Genomic DNA, 16946 nt, shown 5'->3' on the forward strand with positions numbered 1-16946 from the left:
CTCAAGACTCATTAAAATAGAAAGGAGATTAACATTAAAAAAATTACTGTACTCTAAAAGTCATTGTTTCTTTGTGAGGAGAGATGATGAATACATGAATTGTTTTTTCTCTCAGCTTCTAGTTACTAAAGAACAGCCTGAGAGACAGTCTGAAGAAGTGGGGAAAGGGGCTTACCAATGAACTCACAAGAGCGTTTGTTCGGATAGTGTCCACCTGAACACCATTTCCCAGTCAGTCCCATTTAGATTAAAATATGGCTCTGGGTAGGGCATGGTGGCTCACACCTGTAATTCCAGCACTCTGGGAGGCTGAGGCGGACAGATCACCTGAGGTCAAGAGTTCGAGATCAGCCTAACCAACACGGTTGAAAACCCGTCTCTACTAAAAACTCAAAAATTAGTTGGGCATGGTGGTGTGTGCCTGTAGTCCCAGCTACTTGGGTGGCTGAGGCAGGAGAATCACTTGAACTCAAGGGTTGGAGGTTGCAGTGAGCTGAGATGGTGCCACTGCCCTCTAGCTTCGGCGGCAGAGTGAGACTCTGTCTCAAAAAAATGAATAAATACGTAAAAATAAATAAAAAAGGCATAGCTCAAGTCTTGTCTTCAACGTTAAAGTCTGACATTAACACCCCAAGGCAGAATCTTGTTATTTCCAGTGGTATTCGTTTTCATGAATTTGTTAGTTTGATGCTGGAACTATATATATTCTTTTTTTTTTTTTTTTTAGGGCATTAGGTGCGAGACTATATGTGATTATATAATTCTCTTGGCTGTTTTCTGAGAAAGCTTACAGGAGGAATGGATACATATATATATATATATATTTTGAGACGGAGTTTCGCTCTTTTACCCGGGCTGGAGTGCAATGGCGCGATCTCGGCTCACCGCAACCTCCGCCTCCTGAGTTCAGACAATTCTCCTGCCTCAGCCTCCTGAGTAGCTGGGATTACAGGCACGCGCCACCATGCCCCGCTAATTTTTTGTATCTTTAGTAGAGATGGGGTTTCACCATGTCGACCAGGATGGTCTCGATCTCTTGACCTCATGATCCACCCGCCTCGGCCTCCCAAAGTGCTGGGATTACAGGCTTGAGCCACCGCATTTTGAAATGGAGTCTCAATCTGTTACCCAGGCTGGAGTGCAGTGGTGTGATCTCAGCCTACTGCAACCTCTGTTTTCCCGGTTCAAGCGATTCTCCTGCCTCAGCCTCCCAAGTAGCTGGGATTACAGGCGTACACCACCATACCTGGCTAATTTTTGCATTTTTACTAGACACAAGGTTTTTGACATGCTGGCAAGGCTGGTCTCAAACCCCTGACCTCAGGTGATCCACCTGCCTCAGCCTCCCAAAGGGCTAGGATTACAAGCTTGAGCCACCATGCCCAGCCAGATACCAATAATTACTGAAACTAGAGTTTTATGTTAGAATTGACATTTCTTTTTGTTGTTTATATTTCTCCCCACCCCCATGATGTACAACCTTCCTAGATAAGAGAATGTTGAGCTGTTGTGATGACTAATGTTAAATGATGCTATATTTATCTGAATTAGTTTCAATGTAATCACCATTTCATGAAGTCACCTCAAAATAAATTGACTCTAATAATCACTTTTAGGAAACCATTAGTTTGGACACTGTTTCTACTATTAGGTGAACACAAAATAGAATTTTGTGTTTGAAAAATTAGAAGCAGTTAATTGCACTCAAATCATGACTCTCTCCTGAGGAAAGTACTTTGCAGATTATAATTATCAGTAATACTTTTTGTACATGAAAAAGCAAGCATTGAAGAAATTAAGTGTTTTGTGGTTCTGTGTGAAATTAGAGCCAGGAATGAGACTCTATATTTCTGGTTCTCGTTCTTATACCAAAGATAGGCAACTGACCACAAATAGGCAACTTTTAGAATTTAGCCAAGAATAAGGGAAATTGTCAAGATAACCTTAAAAAAGTTAAGCAACATCAATATGCAATCCTCTTTCACATTAAATTTATAAAATCATATTTAATGCCAGGTGCAATGGCTCACACCTGTAATCCTTGCACTTTGGGAGCCCAAGGTGGGTGGATCACTTGAGGTCAGGAGTCTGAGACCAGCCTGGCCAACATGGTGAAACCCAATCTCCACGAAAAGTACAAAAATTAGCCAAGTGTGGTGGTGCGTGCCTGCAGTTCCAGCTACTAGAGAGGCTGAGGCAGGAGAATTGCTTGAACCTGAGAGGCAGAGGTTGCAGGTGGACAGCACAGCGAGACTCTGTTTCAAAAAAAAAAAAAATCATATTTAATCTATACTTTAAGACATGACATTTTGTATTCTGACTTTCAGCTGGGATTCCTAGTCACTTAAGAGAGTCATTCTTTTTCTTCGAAACAGGATCTATCTCTTATCGCCCAGGCTGGAGAGGAGTGGCTCTATCTCAGCTTGCTGTGGCCTTAACCTCCCAGGCTCAAGAGATTCTCCCACCTCCGCCTCCTGAATAGCTGGGAACAGGTGCATGCCACCGCACCAGACTATTTGTAGAGACAGGGTTTTACCATATTGCCTACGCTAGTCCTGAATTCCTGGGTTCAAGTGATCCTCCCGCCTGGACCTCCCAAAGTGTTGGGATTACCTGGGAGTAATTCTTGACTCCTCCTGTAACCAGAAAGGGGTCCCAGTCCAGACCCCAGGTTCCAAGAGAGGGTCTTGAATCTTGGGCAAGAAAGAACTGGGGTGAGTCCACAGTGCAAAATGAAAGCAAGTTTATTAGAGAAGTAAATAAACAAAAGTATGGCTACTCCATAGGCAGAGCAGCCCGTTTGTTGACTATTTTTATGGTTATTTCTTGATTACATGCTAAACGAGGGGTGGATTATTTATGAGTGTTCAGGGAGGTGGTGGGCAATTACTGGAACTGAGGGTTCCTCCCCTTTTAGACCATCTAGAGTAATTTCCTGATGTTGCCATGGCCATTTGTAAACTGTCATGGCATTGGTGGGAGTCTTTCAGCATATGAATGCATTATAACTATAAATAAATATAATGAGCAGTGAGGATAATCAGAGGTCACTTTCATTACCATCTTGGTTTGGTGAGATTTGGTTGGCTTCTTTACTGCATCCTTTTATCAGCAAGATCTTTGTGACCTGTATCTTGTGCTGACCTCCTATCTCATCCTGTGACTGAGAACCACCTGGGAACGCAGTCCAGCAGGTCTCAGTCTTATTTTTTATTTTTTATGATGGAGTCTTGCTCCATTTATTTATTTATTTATTTATTTATATTTTTTATGATGGAGTCTCGCCTGTTGACCAGGCTGGAGTGCAATGTGTGATCTCAGCTCACTGCAACCTCTGCCTCCCGGGTTCAAGCTGTTCTCCTGCCTTAGCCTCCTGAGTAGTTGGGATTACAGGTGCTCACCACCATGCCTGGCTAATTTTTGCAATTTTAGTAGAGATTGGGTTTCACGTTATTGGCCAGGCTGCTCTTGAACTCCTGACCTCAAGTGATCCGCCTGCTTCAGCCTCCTAAAGTTCTGGGATTACAGGCGTGAGCCACTGCACCTGGCCGACTCAGCCTTATTTTACCCAGCCCCAATTCAAGATGGAGTTGCTCTGGTTCAAATGCCTCTGACATTGCCTCTCTCGAGTTACATTCTCTTAACAGTCCTTTAAGCTCTGCTCTTATTTTTTTCTTTTTCCTTTTTTTTGAAATTATTTCAAGCTTATAAGAAAAGTTGCAAGAATAGTTTTATAGTGAAAAGAATAGTTTTTCCTCAAACCATTTTTATTTATTTATTCTTTTAAGACAGGGTTTCACCATGTTGGTCAGGCTGGTCTTGAACTCCTGACCTCAGGTGATCTGCCCTCCTTGGCCTCCAAAGTGCTTGGATTACAGGCATGAGCCACCATACCCAGCCACCATTTTTATTTTTTATTTATTTATTTACTTATTTATTTTGAGATAGAGGCTTGCTCTGTCACCCAGGCTGGTGCGCAGTGGCATGATCTCAGCTCACTGCAACCTCCACCTCCTGGATTCAAGTGATTCTCCTGCCTCCGCCTCCTGAGTAGCTGGGATTACAGGCATGTACTACCATGCCTAGATAATGTTTTGTATTTTTGGTAGAGACAGGGTTTCACCATGTTGGCCTGGCTGGTCTCAAACTCTAGCCTCAAGTAATCCATCCACCTTGGCCTCCCAAAGTGCTGGGATTACAGGTATGAGCCAGCATGCCAGCCTAATTTTTTCTTTTTCTTTTTTGAGGCAGGGCTCAAAGCTATTCTCCCACCTCAGCCTCCCAAGCAGCTGAGACTACAGGCACAGGCCATGACCCCCAGTTAATTTTTGTATTGTTTGTAGAGACGGGGATTTGCCATGTTGGCCAGGCTGGTCTCGAAACTCCTGGGCTCAAATCATCCTCCTGCTTCAGTCTCCCTAGTAGCTAGAATTACAGCACTTTGGGAGGGGGAGGCGGGCATATCACAAGGTTAGGAGATCGAGACCATCGTGACCAACATGGTGAAACCCTGTCTCTACTAAAAATGCAAAAATTAGCCAGGCGTGGTGGTGCATGCCTGTAGTCCCAGCTACTCGGAGGCTGAGGCAGAATTGCTTGAACTGGGAGGCTGAGATTGCAGTGAGCAGAGATCGTGCAACTGCCCTCTAGCCTGGCAACAGAGCAAGACTTCATCTCAAAAAAAAAAAAAAAAGAAAAGAAAAGACAAACACTGAAACACAAGATAGAAGTTGTAACATTTTCTTCCTGTATTCCAGTGAACTTTCTTCTGCACATGGGTGGTGTGTACTCCTCCTTGTAGACCACTGACCTGTAAGACAGAGTTCAAAGTCCTTCCCCTGTTATAAGCAGAGTCCTTGTCTCTCATCTCTTCCTGCCTTGAACCTTATAATCCCACAACATTAATTTTTTTTTTGAAATAGAGTCTCACTCTGTTGCCCAGGCTGGAGTTCCCTGGTACCATCTTGGCTCACTGCAACTCTACCTCCTGGGTTCAAGCAATTCTCATATCTCAGCCTCCCGAGTAGCTGGAATTACAGGTGCACATCACCATAACCTGGCTAATTTTTGTATTTTTAGTAGAGATGGGGTATTGCCATGTTGGCCAGGTTGGTCTCAAACTCCTGACCTCAAGGGATCTGACAACCTCGGCCTCCCAAAGTGCTGGGATTACAGGCATAAGCCACTGCACCAAGTCTGATTGTTTATTTATTTATATTTTTTGAGACAGAGTCTTGCTCTGTTGACCAGGCTGGAGTGCAATGGTGCGATCTTGGCTTACGGCAACCTCCACTTTTGGGTTCAAGCGATTCTTTTGCTTCAGCCTCCCGAGTAGCTGGGATTACAGGCATGAGCCACCATGCCCGGCTAATATTGTGTTTTTAGTAGAGATGGGGTTTCTCCATGTTGGTCTAAGGCTGGTCTCGAACTCCCAACCTCAGGTGATCTGCCCACCTCAGCATCTCAAAGCGCTGGGATTACAGGCGTGAGCCACCATGCCTGGCCTGAATATATATTTTAAAAAATATTGTTATTATTTGTTTGTTTGCTTTGTTTGGAATGATTCATGAATTTACATGACATCTTTGTGCAGGGCCATGCTAATTTTCTCTGTATTGCTTCAATTTTAGTATATGTGCTGCTGAAGTCTCCTACACATTGTGCTATTTCTTGCCTCTGTGCCTTTGCTCAGCCTGTGTGCCTGGCATGCCATTTCCTTTCTTTGTCTGGCTAACTTTATTTATTTATTTGAGATGGAGTCTCACTCTGTCTCCCAGGCTGGAGTGCAGTGGTGCAATCTCGGCTCACTGAGACCTCTGCCTCCCAGGTTCAAGCGATTTTCCTGCCTCAGCCTCCTGAGTAGCTGGGACTACAGGCATCCACCACTACGCTCGGCTAGTATTTGTATTTTTAGTAGAGACGGGGTTTCACCATATTGGCCAGGCTGCTCTCAAATTCCTGACTTCAGGTGATCCTCCCTGCTCGGCCTCCCAAAGTGCTGAGATTATAGGCGTGAGCCACCACGCCCAGCTGTTTTGTCTCATCTCAAACACATCATACTCTCCAGGAAGTTCCCTGACATTTCTTTTTTTTCTCCTTTGAGGTTTTTGTTAGGTGTCCCTCCTCTTGGCTATCAAGTTCCTAGTGTGTCATTCTATTCTTGTGCCTATTAATTGTATTTTAATTGTTGGGGGCAACCTGCACTGATTTAACTTATGTTTCTGCAACCTTAGAGGATTGGGGCTGAAAGAGAAATTAAGTTGGGTTATTGAAAAGTAGAAAAAGTTGGGTCGGGCACAGCGGCTCACACCTGTAATCCTAGCACTTTGGGATGCCGAGGAGAGCAGATTGCTTGAGCTCAGGAGTTTGAGATCAGCCTGGGCAACACGGTGAAACCCCATCTCTTCTAAAATACAAAAAATTAGCCAGGTGTGGCAGCCTGTGCCTGTAGTCCCAGCTACTCAGGACGCTGAGGTAGGTGAATCGCTTGAACCTGGGAGGCAGAGATTGCAGTGAGCCAAGATTGCACCACTGCACTTCAGTGTGGGTGACAGAACGAGACTCTTTCAAAAAAAAAAAAAACGGGACTCTGTGAAGCTATCACTGTGAGGTTGACCTCCACAATAGATTGGGCAACACTCAAGACTTGTCATAGCAGGTTGTTTCCATTCCTAGGTCTACAGTGGCCATGAGAGGAACTAGTTACAGGAACGCAGAGTCGGAGAAAGCTGTGTGGGCAATGTCACCTGACAGAGTATAGATGTTTGAAGTGACCCTGATGGGAAACAAACAACCTGACCTTGTTCTCTTGCTCCATCTTCTGTCTCCTACCAGCAGCTCCCACCTTTAACTGAACCCAGCTCAAAGTCAGAGAGCAAGTCAGCCTATTGCTGATGGAGTCCTAGGCACAGAGCATGGTGGGTAAGGTGGAGAGAGCATCAAGCAGGCACACCGAGACATCCAGGACAACAGATAACCCTTAGTGTCACAGTAGGTAGTGGTGAGTCAGACATGAGCTGGGTAGGAGAGACCGTCCCCCACCAACCACCACTAGGAATGTCAGGCAAGCATCAGGTGAGGGTACGGTGGTTATTAAATGGTCTCGCTAAAGTAATAATTGGTCACAGCTGGAGCCAGGGAAAGGCAGTCTCCCAAAAGATAAAAAGACCTGAAACTGGTGATCAGCAGCTTCCCAATAAGATCTCAGGAGTTAGGCACGTGGGTTCAAGCATGCGCATTAAGAGACAAAATGATGGCGTTTAACTGGCATATGACCTTCTTCTGGGAATGCTAAACTGGTAAGGGAAGTATGTTAGCGGTGGAAAGTATATGAGTCACACAGCACCAAGATATGTTACCAGGGGCGAATCCCTACAGGTCAGCACCAACCTCAATTCTTGCCTCCTCAGAAGAAAGAATTTGACCTAAGGGCGTAAGGCAGAAGGAAAGACCGAGGAAAGTTTTAGAGCAGGAGTGACAGTTTACTAAAAAGCGGGCGGGTGCGGTGACTCACGCCTGTAATCCCAGCACTTTGGGAGGCCGAGGTGGGTGGATCACGAGGTCAAGAGATCGAGACCATCCTGGTCAACATGGTGAAACCCCGTCTCTACTAAAAATACAAAAAATTAGCTGGGCATGGTGGCGCGTGCCTGTAATCCCTGCTACCCAGGAGGCGGAGGTTTTGGTGAGCCGAGATCGCGCCATTGCACTTCAGCCTGGGTAACAAGAGCGAAACTCCGTCTAAAAAAAAAAAAAAAAAAAGCTTTAGAGCAGGAAAGAGAGGAAAGTACACTTGGAAGAGGGCCAAGTGGGCAACTTGAAAGGCAAGTGTGTGGTTTGACCTTTTGACTTGGGGTTTTATATGTTGGCATACTTCTAAGGGCTGGCTTCCCTTCTCCCCTGAGTCTTCTCTTGGGGTGGGCTGCGCTTATGTGCAGTGGCCTGCTAGCACCTGGTAGGTGAGCACACACAGTGAGTCTACTGGAGCTGTCCACGTGCTCACTTGGGGTGTTGTTCCCTTACCAGCCACATATCCTTAGAAGGTGGTCATGTACGTTAAACTCTGTCATTTTGCTTCTTAATGCTCATGCTTGAACCCACTTTCCCAACTAAGATCTTATCAGGAAGCTGCTGATCACCAGTTTCAGGTGCTTTTTATCTACTGGGAGACTGCCTTTCCCTGGTACTGGCTGTGAACAATTATTATTTTAGAGAGGGTTTAACAACCACCTGACCATCACCTGATGGTCACCTGACATTCCTGGTGGTGGTGGTGGTGGTGGTGGTGGTGCGGGGGTGGGCGGAGGGTGGGGAGGGCTGTCTTACCCTGCTCATGTCTGATCTGGCTGTCTACTATAACAAAAGTACCTGTGAAAACTCCTAAAATCCACTCCCAGCCCCCTGTCCACTTAGCCTTGAGGTTTCACATATAAAACCTTTAAATAAGTGACTTATCATCCAGTGATGGAAAATGCTAAATTCTTTATTCCTCTACGTCTGAGAGATTGCTCTTTCTCAGACATTAAACCATTGCTGTTTGGCTGAAGTGGAGAATTCTATAATGAAGATGATTAGCAAAATGTCATATGTCACAAACTCAAATGCCTCAGGGGGCCAGGCAGGTGATGGAAATCAGAGCAAATAAAACATGGATGGATGCAGTTTCAGGCCAGTGGATGATCTCTGGCTTGCTTTCTTTCTGATACCCCTTGATGTGGTTGAGCTGTGTCCCCATCCAAATCTCATTTTGAATTGTAGTTCCCATAATCCCCTTGAGTCATGGGAGGGGCCCAGTGGGAGGTAATTGAATCATGGGGATGGTTTCTCCCATCCTGTTCTCACCATAGTGAGTTAGTTCTCACGAGATCTGGTGGTTTCTTAAGGGGCTTCCCCCTTTGCTGGGCGTTTGTTTTCTCTCCTGCTACCATGTGAAGAAGGACATGTTTGCTTCCCCTTCTACCATTATTCTAAGTTTCCTGAGGCCTTGGCAGTCATGCTGAATTGTGAGTCTATTATTATTATTATTATTATTATTTTTGAGACGGAGTCTCGCTCTGTCACCCAGGCTGGAGTGCAGTAGTGTGACCTCGGCTCACTGCAACCTGTCTCCAGGGTTCAAGCAATTCTCCTGTCTCAGCCTCCCAAATATCTGGGACTACAGCCACCTGCCACCATGCCTGGCTAATTTTTGTATTTTTGGTAGAGTCGGGGTTTCACCATGTTGATCAGGCTTGTCTTGAACTCCTGACCTCAGGTGATCCACATACCTCGGCCTCCCAAAGTGCTGGGATTGTAGGCATGAGCTACCACACTCGGCCAGAATCAGCTTTTAAAATTTTCCCAAGGAACACCTTTTTTACTGGAGAGGGCAACTAACAGCCCATTCTTGGTTATTTAGACACGGGTATTTGGCAGATATATTCTTGAAAATGATTGAAGTGAGTCTGCCACTTTGGGGAAAACAACTTTCAATATTTGCTGTCGGTGATAAACATTTTGTTTTAAAATTTAGTTTATAAGTAGAGATGGGGTCTTGCTATATTGTTCAGGCTGGTCTTGAACTCCTAGCCTCAAGTGTCCGCCCACTTTAGCCTCCCAAAATATTGGGATTACAGGCATGAGCCACTGCACCCCGCTGGTGAAAAAATTTGAGTTTCAAGTGAAAATTCAAATTTATGAAATCTTATATTCTAGCCTGGAGTGTTGGGACAAACCTATAGTCCCAGTGACTTGAGACACTGAGGCAGGAGGATCTCTTGACCCAGGAGCTGAAGGTTCCAGTGAGCTATAATTGTGTTACTGCATTCCTGCCTGGGTGACAGAGTGAGAGCCTGTCTCTAAAAAAAGTAAAATTATAATAGCAATAAAAACAAATCTTTTTTTCATTTATTTTTTTAAATTTTTTATTAATTTTTATTTTTTATAATAAAGACAGGCTTTCACCATGTTGGTCAGGCTGGTCTTGAACTCCCGACCTCAGGTGATCTGCCCGCCTTGGCCTCCAAAGTACCTGGATTACAGGCGTGAGCCACCACGCCTGGCCTAAAAATAAATCTTATGTTCATTGCTGTAAGTTTGACGTCTTCCTAAAGCGTAATGAGATTTTCTGATGAGACTGGTGGTGATATTAAAAGGTGTGGTTAATAAATGTATAATGAAATGTATCAACATTCAAAAGGTCTGCATAATTCAGTGAACCAACATTTCTCAAGTGGTCAATGAATGATGTTCAAAATTATGCCTGGACAAATGATCCAAAGTGCAAAATAGACTGATTTTTGTTTTTTGGTATTTTTAGTAGAGATGGGATTTCACCATGTTGGCCAGGCTGGTCTTCAACTCCTGACTTAAAGCAATTCTCCTGCCTTGGCCTCCCAGAGTACTGGGATTACAGGTGTGAGCTACTGTGCCTGGCCTACCCTCATGGGTTTTAATGTAACAGAGTATGAAATGTTTATTGATATGGTTTCAGATTCCACATTGCAAGTAATTTTAAAGAAATCTTCACTTGTTGGCTGGGTGTGGTGGCTCACTGCTGTAATACCAGCACTTAGGTAGACTGAGGCTGGTAGCTGAGGTCAGGAGTTCAAGACCAACCTGGCCAACATGGTGAAATCCCGCCTCTATTAAAACTATAAAAATTAGCCGGATGTGGTGGCAGTTGCCTGTAATCCCATCTACTCGGGAGGCTGAGGCAGAAAAATTGCTTAAACCAGAAGATGGAGGTTGCAGTGAGCTGAGGTTGCACCACTGCACTACAGCCTGCGTGACAGAGTGAGACCCTGTCTTGAGAAATCATCACTTGCTGAATTTTGGCGTATCAGAGAAAAACGTCCACAATAACACCCCCCACCCCTTTTTTAAAGATGGAATTTCACTCTTGTTGCCAAGGCTGGAGTACAATGGTGTGATCTTGGCTCACGGCAACCTCTACCTCCCAGGTTCAAGCAATTCTCCTGCCTTAGCCTCCTGAGTAGCTGAGATTATAGGCATGTGCCACCATACCCAGCTAATTTTTTGTACTTTTTTAGTAGAGACAGGGTTTCGACATGTTGGTCAGGCTATTGAACTCCTGACCGCAGGTGATCCACCCACTTCGGCCTCCCAAAGTGCTGGGATTATAGGTGTGAGCTGCTGCGCCTGACCACTCCTAGCTTTTCTGTGTTTTGTTTTTGAGATGAAGTCTCACTCTGTCACCCAGGTTGGAATGCAATTGCACCATCTCAATTTACCGTAATTTCCATCTCCTGGGTTCAAATGATCTCAAGTAGCTGGGATTACAGGTGTGTACTACCATGCCTGGCTAATTTTTGTATTTTTAATAGAGGCAGGGTTTCACCATGTTGGCCAAGCTAATCTCGAACTCCTGACCTCAGGTGATCCACCTGCCTCAGCCTCCCAAAGTGTTGGGATTACAGGTGTGAGCCACTGTGCCCAACCCACTCCTTCCTTTTCTAACTGCACATCCATGTGTCAATGCCTTCCAGCCAAAGATTACCAGGAACACAGCAGTAATTGCAAAAGTTGGATTTGTTAATCATTGTAGTGAGGGAGAACATACATGTAGGGAACTGTTGGGCACTTTAGTAAGATAGTTTTAGAAAAGACTTGTAGATTTCGGCTTGTGTTAGGTGATTTTGGGACAGTTTAAGAAAGTGGGGTTTTTTTTTGCTTTGGATTGGATTGTTAGGAAATGGGGATAATTCTATAATTGGGTATCATAATCTTTTTACTTTCAAGTTTTAATGAAAGCTAATTATTTTATTCCTACATCTTCCCTACTGTTTCTTCCTTGTATTTGCCCTTTTCCTTTCCTACTTGGCGGGAGTTGGCTTTCTGTTCAAGGATCTTTTTGTGTTCTTTGTCCAGTTTTAGCCTAGTGATAATCACTTTGCTGGATGAATGCCCACAGGGACAGCTGTGCCATTAGCCTTTTCCTGCTGTACCCGTTAAATGTAGATGACATATTTCTTCCTGTAAACCTGGACTATTTTGCCAATTTGCTGACTTTATAGTGTCCTCACACAACCTGAACTTCATCATCCTTTTGGATGGTCTTGGATCAAACGTTGTACTTCTGTCTCAGCTCTTTGGAAAGAGGGGAAGACATCATCTTCCTGAGAGTGTGGGAAGGTGCATTGAAATGCCTTTTGCAGTTCTTGCTTCGGTCAGAAGTCTCAAAGGGATTGAATTTCATTTTGTCTGCTCCACCTTTGATGATGGCTGCAAAAGACTTCATAAATTTTATTTCTGGGAAGGTGTAGTGGGTTGAATGGTGGCCCCCAAAACTATGTCTACATCCCAACCCCCAGAACCTGTGAATGTGAGCTTATTTGGAAAAGGATCTTTGTAGATATAATTAAGGATCTCAAGAGAAGATCATCTTGGATTACCTGGATTACCTAGGGGGAGAGAAAAGCAGAGGGAAATTTGAGACAGGCACAGAGAAGTCCATGGGAAGATGGAGGCAGAGATGGAAGTTACCCAACTAAGGAGAGCCTAGAGCCACCAGAAGCTGGAGGCAGCAGGGAAGGATTCTCCCTGGAGCCTTCAGAGGGAGCATGGCCTCACCTAACCCTTAACTTTGGACTTCTAGACTCCAGGACTGAGAGTACATTCTGTTTGAAGCCATCAGGTTTGTGGTACTCTGCCACAGCAGCTGCAGGAAACGAGAAGAGAAGGGTGCAGTGGAGCCACCCTGTAGCTGTGAGCTATGACTCAGATTGAATGGAAAAGGAGAATGTTTGGTCATTTTGGAGAAGTTCCTGGTCCTGTTTTTGTTTTGGTTCATCACTGTCACAGGGTGGCCTCATTTGATGTGGATGTTCTGTGACATTATGTTCAACAGGAGATCATGAAGGCCAACTGTGTGACAGGCCAGCTCCTGGAAGAACCAAGGCCTGGCTGGGCACTGGGCGCTGCTTTTCTTTCTCTCATATGTGAAGCTGGGTGTTCTTTATGGATTTCAACCAACACGACACATCCCAACAGGCTGAATGCAGAAGCGAGGAGAATTTAGCTCTTTATTCATCCACGTGTTAAAAAGATTTGCCAAAATGTAAAACAATGCCATTTTCTCCCTTTTTATTTTTATTTATTTATTTTACTTTTTTATTTTTATTTTTTGGTGCCATGACTTGGATTCAAACTTTTTTAAAAAAATGCATTTTTTTCTTTCTTTCTTTCTTTTTTTTTTTTTTGAGACTGAGTATTGCTCTTATTGCCCAGGCTGGAGTGCAATGGCACAATCTTGGCTCACCATAACCTCCACCTCCCAGGTTCAAGTGATTCTCTTGTTTCAGCCTCCTGAGTAGCTGGGATTACAGGCATCCACCACCTTGCTTGGCTAATTTTGTATTTTTTACTAGAGACAGGGTTTCTCCATGTTGGCCAGGCTGGTCTCGAACTCCTGACTTAAGGTTATCCGCCCACCTCTGCCTCCCAAAGTGCTGGAATTACAGGCATGAACCACCACGCCCAGCCCAAAAAAGGAATTTTTTCATAAAAATTTTATGAGAACATGCAATGGGGGGGTTTTAACTATTGTTATTTTATATTTTTTATTTTTTGTAGAGACAGGGTCTTGCTACGTTCCCAGGTTGGTCTTGAACTTCTGGCCTCAAATAATCTTCCTACCTTGGCCTCCCCAAGTGTTGGGATTATAGGCATGAGCCACTGCACCTGGACTATTGTTATTTTTAAATTTATTTAATATGTTCATGCATAAAACATCTTTCAGTTTTAATTTCTAGTGTAGTCAATTTTGGTAAATATAACCCAAATAAACCCAAGCTTATTGAGTCCTCAGTAATTTTAAGTGTGTAAATATAACTTATTTATTATTTATTTATTTATCGAGATGGAGTTTCACTCTGTCGCCCAGGCTGGAGGGCAATGGCACAATCTCAGCTCACTGAAACCTCAGCCTCCCAAGTTCAAGCAATTCTCCTGCCTCAGCCTCCTGAGTATTTGGGATTACAGGTGCATGCCACCACGCCCGGCTACTTTTTGTATTTTTAGTAGTGATGGGGTTTTGCCATGTTGGTCAAGCTGGTCTTGAACTCCTGACTTTGTGATCCACCCACCTCAGGGTTCTAAAGTGCTGTGATTACAGGTGTGAGCCACCAAGCCCAGTAATATAACAAATATTTTTAAGTGTGTTAAGGGGTTCAAAGACCAAACATTTTGAGTACCACTTAACCTAGTTCATTGTCAATCTTTGTAAACTCATGTGTGCTTGTCTAATTATTAGAGATGGTGTTCTATATATGTCTCAAGCTTGCTAAGTGTGTTCTCATCATCTATATCTTTTTTTTTTTTGAGGTGGATTCTTGCTCTGTTACCCAGGTTGGAGTGCAATGGTGTGATCTCAGCTCACTGTGACCTCTGTCTCCCAGGTTCAAGTGATTCTCCTGCCTCAGGCTCCTGAGTAGCTGGGATTACAGGTGCACAGCATCACACCCGCGAATTTTTGTATTTTTAGTAGTGATGGGTTTTTGCCATGTTGCAGGCTGGTCTCGAACTCCTGACCTCAGGTGATCCGCCTGCCTTGGCCTCCCAAAGTGCTTGGATTATAGGCATGAGCCACCGTGCTCGGCTTTCATCATCTATATTTTTACTAATTTTTTTGACTGCCTGACCTATCAATAATTTGGGGATGTGAATTGAAATTTCCAACTTTGATGGTTGGTTTGTCAAATTTTCTCTGTAATTTTTTCAATTTTTACTTTACATATTTATTTAATTTTTATTTATTTTTTAAAATGTTTTTGAGATGGAGTCTCGCTCTGTTGCCCCAGGCTGGAGTGCAGTGGTGTGATCTTGGCTCACTGCAACCTCTGCCTCCTGGGTTCAAGTGATTCTCCTGTCTCAGTCTCCCAAATAGCTGGGATTACAGGCATGCTCTACCACAACTGACTAATTTTGTATTTTTAGTAGAGACAGTGTCTGCCATGTTGACTAGGCTGGTCTCGAACTCCTGGCCTCAAGTGATCCACCCATTTCGGCCCTCAAAAGTGCTGGAATTACAGGCGTGAACCACCACTCCTTTACATGTTTTAAATATATTTGATTAAGCCAAATTATGTGGCTTACTCCCTGTAAACTAGGGCAATTTACTTACTCCCTCAGGACCTAATTTTTCTCATTCGTCATCTGCAGATAATAATAGTACTACCTTGTAAAGTAGTTATCAATAAATACTTGCTACTTTTTTTTTTTTCTTTAAGACGGGGTTTCACCATCATGGCCAGGCTGGTCTTGAACTCTTGACCTCAGGTGATCCACCCACCTAGGCCTCCCAAAGTGCTAGGATTACAGGCTTGAGCCACCAAGCGTGGCCAATACTTGCTACTGTTATCTTCACTAGTAGTGTTTAGTGTAGGAGCAAAAAAGGACAACGGTTGCATTTATAAAGTTGGGTTTTTGGCTCTGCAAGTTGGGGAAGAAAGATAAGTGGAAAAGGATATGAAGGAGGTTAGAAAAATAATAGCGGGAGTGTAGGTTGGATAGGAAAAGAAGTGAAACCTGAGCTGTGAGGAGCAAATGCAGTGGAAGTTTAGTGAGAGGCAGGAGATGCTATGGGGAGTGGGACTGAGTAAGCTGGAGAGACAATTACTAGGGCCCATGTGAGGTTCAATGCGAGGTCCAGGAATGAGGGGAATGAACAAGTTATCTGCAAAGAACAGGGTGGTACTGGATCAACATGAGAAACCAAAGTCTTCTATGCTGGCTTGACCAGTGGATAAACAAGGGGCAATGGAGCAGCAGAATGACACAAATCTCCCAGCAGAAGGGATGCCTTGAGAGTGGTGCCGGCAGCTGGGTGATGCCAGTCCTGCTTAGGCTACTGGGACCCTGGGAAAACCCACCACCTTTCCTAGAGACAAAGGCAGGGGAGCCAGACCTCCCTGGAGGGAGGGGTTATCAACAGTGTTGGGGGTAGGTTTACTGTGCAAGCAGTGGGCCAGTGGGTCAATGGAGAGAAAACACAGTGACCTTTTTTCAGGAGCAGTGGCTGAGGATGGGAAGGGTGGGAGGCGTGTTGGCACAGACTGGCCAAGACTCCAAATGATATTCTAGACAATATGGCTCAGCCTAGAGACCAAAGTTGCATTGCTTTCTTTTCTTTTTCTTCATAGGGAGTCTTGTTCTATCTCCCAGTCTGGAGTGTAGTGGTACAATCTTGGTTCACTACAACCACTGCTTCCCGAGTTCAAGCAATTCTCCTGCCTGAGACTCCCACGTAGCTGGGGTTATAGGTGCCTGGCTAATTTTTGTATTTTTAGTAGAGATGGGATTTTTACCATGTTGGCCAGGCTGGTCTCGAACTCCTAGCCTCAACTGATCTGGCCGCCTTGGTCTTTCAAAGTGCTGGGATTGTAGATGTGAGCCACTGTGCCTGGCTTTTCCCTCCTCATCTTAAGATCTGCTTCTAAGTGTTGGTTTCTTTATTTTTATTTGTTAGAATCTCCCTCTGTCCCACAGGCTGGAATGTAGTGACAAGATCTCGGCTCACTGCAACCTCCACCTCCAGGGCTGAAGTGATTCATGTGATTCATGTGAAGTAGCTGCGGCGACAGGCTCGGGCCACCAGGCTTGGCTAATTTTTTGTAGTTTTAGTAGAGATGGGGTTTTGTCATATTGTCCAGACTAGTCTCCAACTCCTGGCCTCGAGTGATCCGCCCACCTCAACCTCCCAAAGTGCTGGGACTACAGGTATAAGCCACCATGTCTGACCTAATGTTGGTTTCTTTTTTCTTTTTCTTTTTGAGATGGAGTCTTACTCTGTCTCCCAAGCTGGAGTGCAGTGATGCGATCTTGGCTCACTGCAACCTCCACCTCCCAGGTTCAAGTGATTCTTCTGCCTCAGCCTCCCAAGGAGTTGGGACTACAGGTGTGTGCCACCAGGCCCGGCTAATTTTTGTATTTTTAGTAGAGACAGGGTT

At 44.5% G+C, this 16946-nt stretch overlaps 1 protein-coding gene and 1 non-coding gene across 5 annotated transcripts in view; one reads left to right on the forward strand and one right to left on the reverse strand.

Annotated features, from left to right (window-relative positions):
- Positions 1 to 5548: 5548 nt before the first annotated feature.
- Positions 5549 to 5657, reverse strand: LOC118147559 (U6 spliceosomal RNA). The gene has a single exon (XR_004734010.1). It is a non-coding gene; the product is annotated as a U6 spliceosomal RNA (small nuclear RNA).
- Positions 5658 to 7234: 1577 nt separating this feature from the next.
- Positions 7235 to 16946, forward strand: part of LOC128929630 (uncharacterized) — a 55671-nt gene continuing 45959 nt past the window's right edge. For 3 of the 4 annotated variants that reach the window (XR_013526601.1, XR_013526602.1, XM_078349286.1), the window contains exon 1: positions 7235 to 7298. The gene's annotated coding sequence lies outside the window, so the exon portion shown is untranslated. Of the gene's footprint in view, positions 7378 to 16946 lie in introns of all 4 variants that reach the window. The other variant, XM_078349288.1, reaches the window with a different exon arrangement.

This window comes from Callithrix jacchus, chromosome 14 (assembly GCF_049354715.1).
Source record: "Callithrix jacchus isolate 240 chromosome 14, calJac240_pri, whole genome shotgun sequence".
Classification (NCBI taxonomy): domain Eukaryota; kingdom Metazoa; phylum Chordata; class Mammalia; order Primates; family Cebidae; genus Callithrix; species Callithrix jacchus.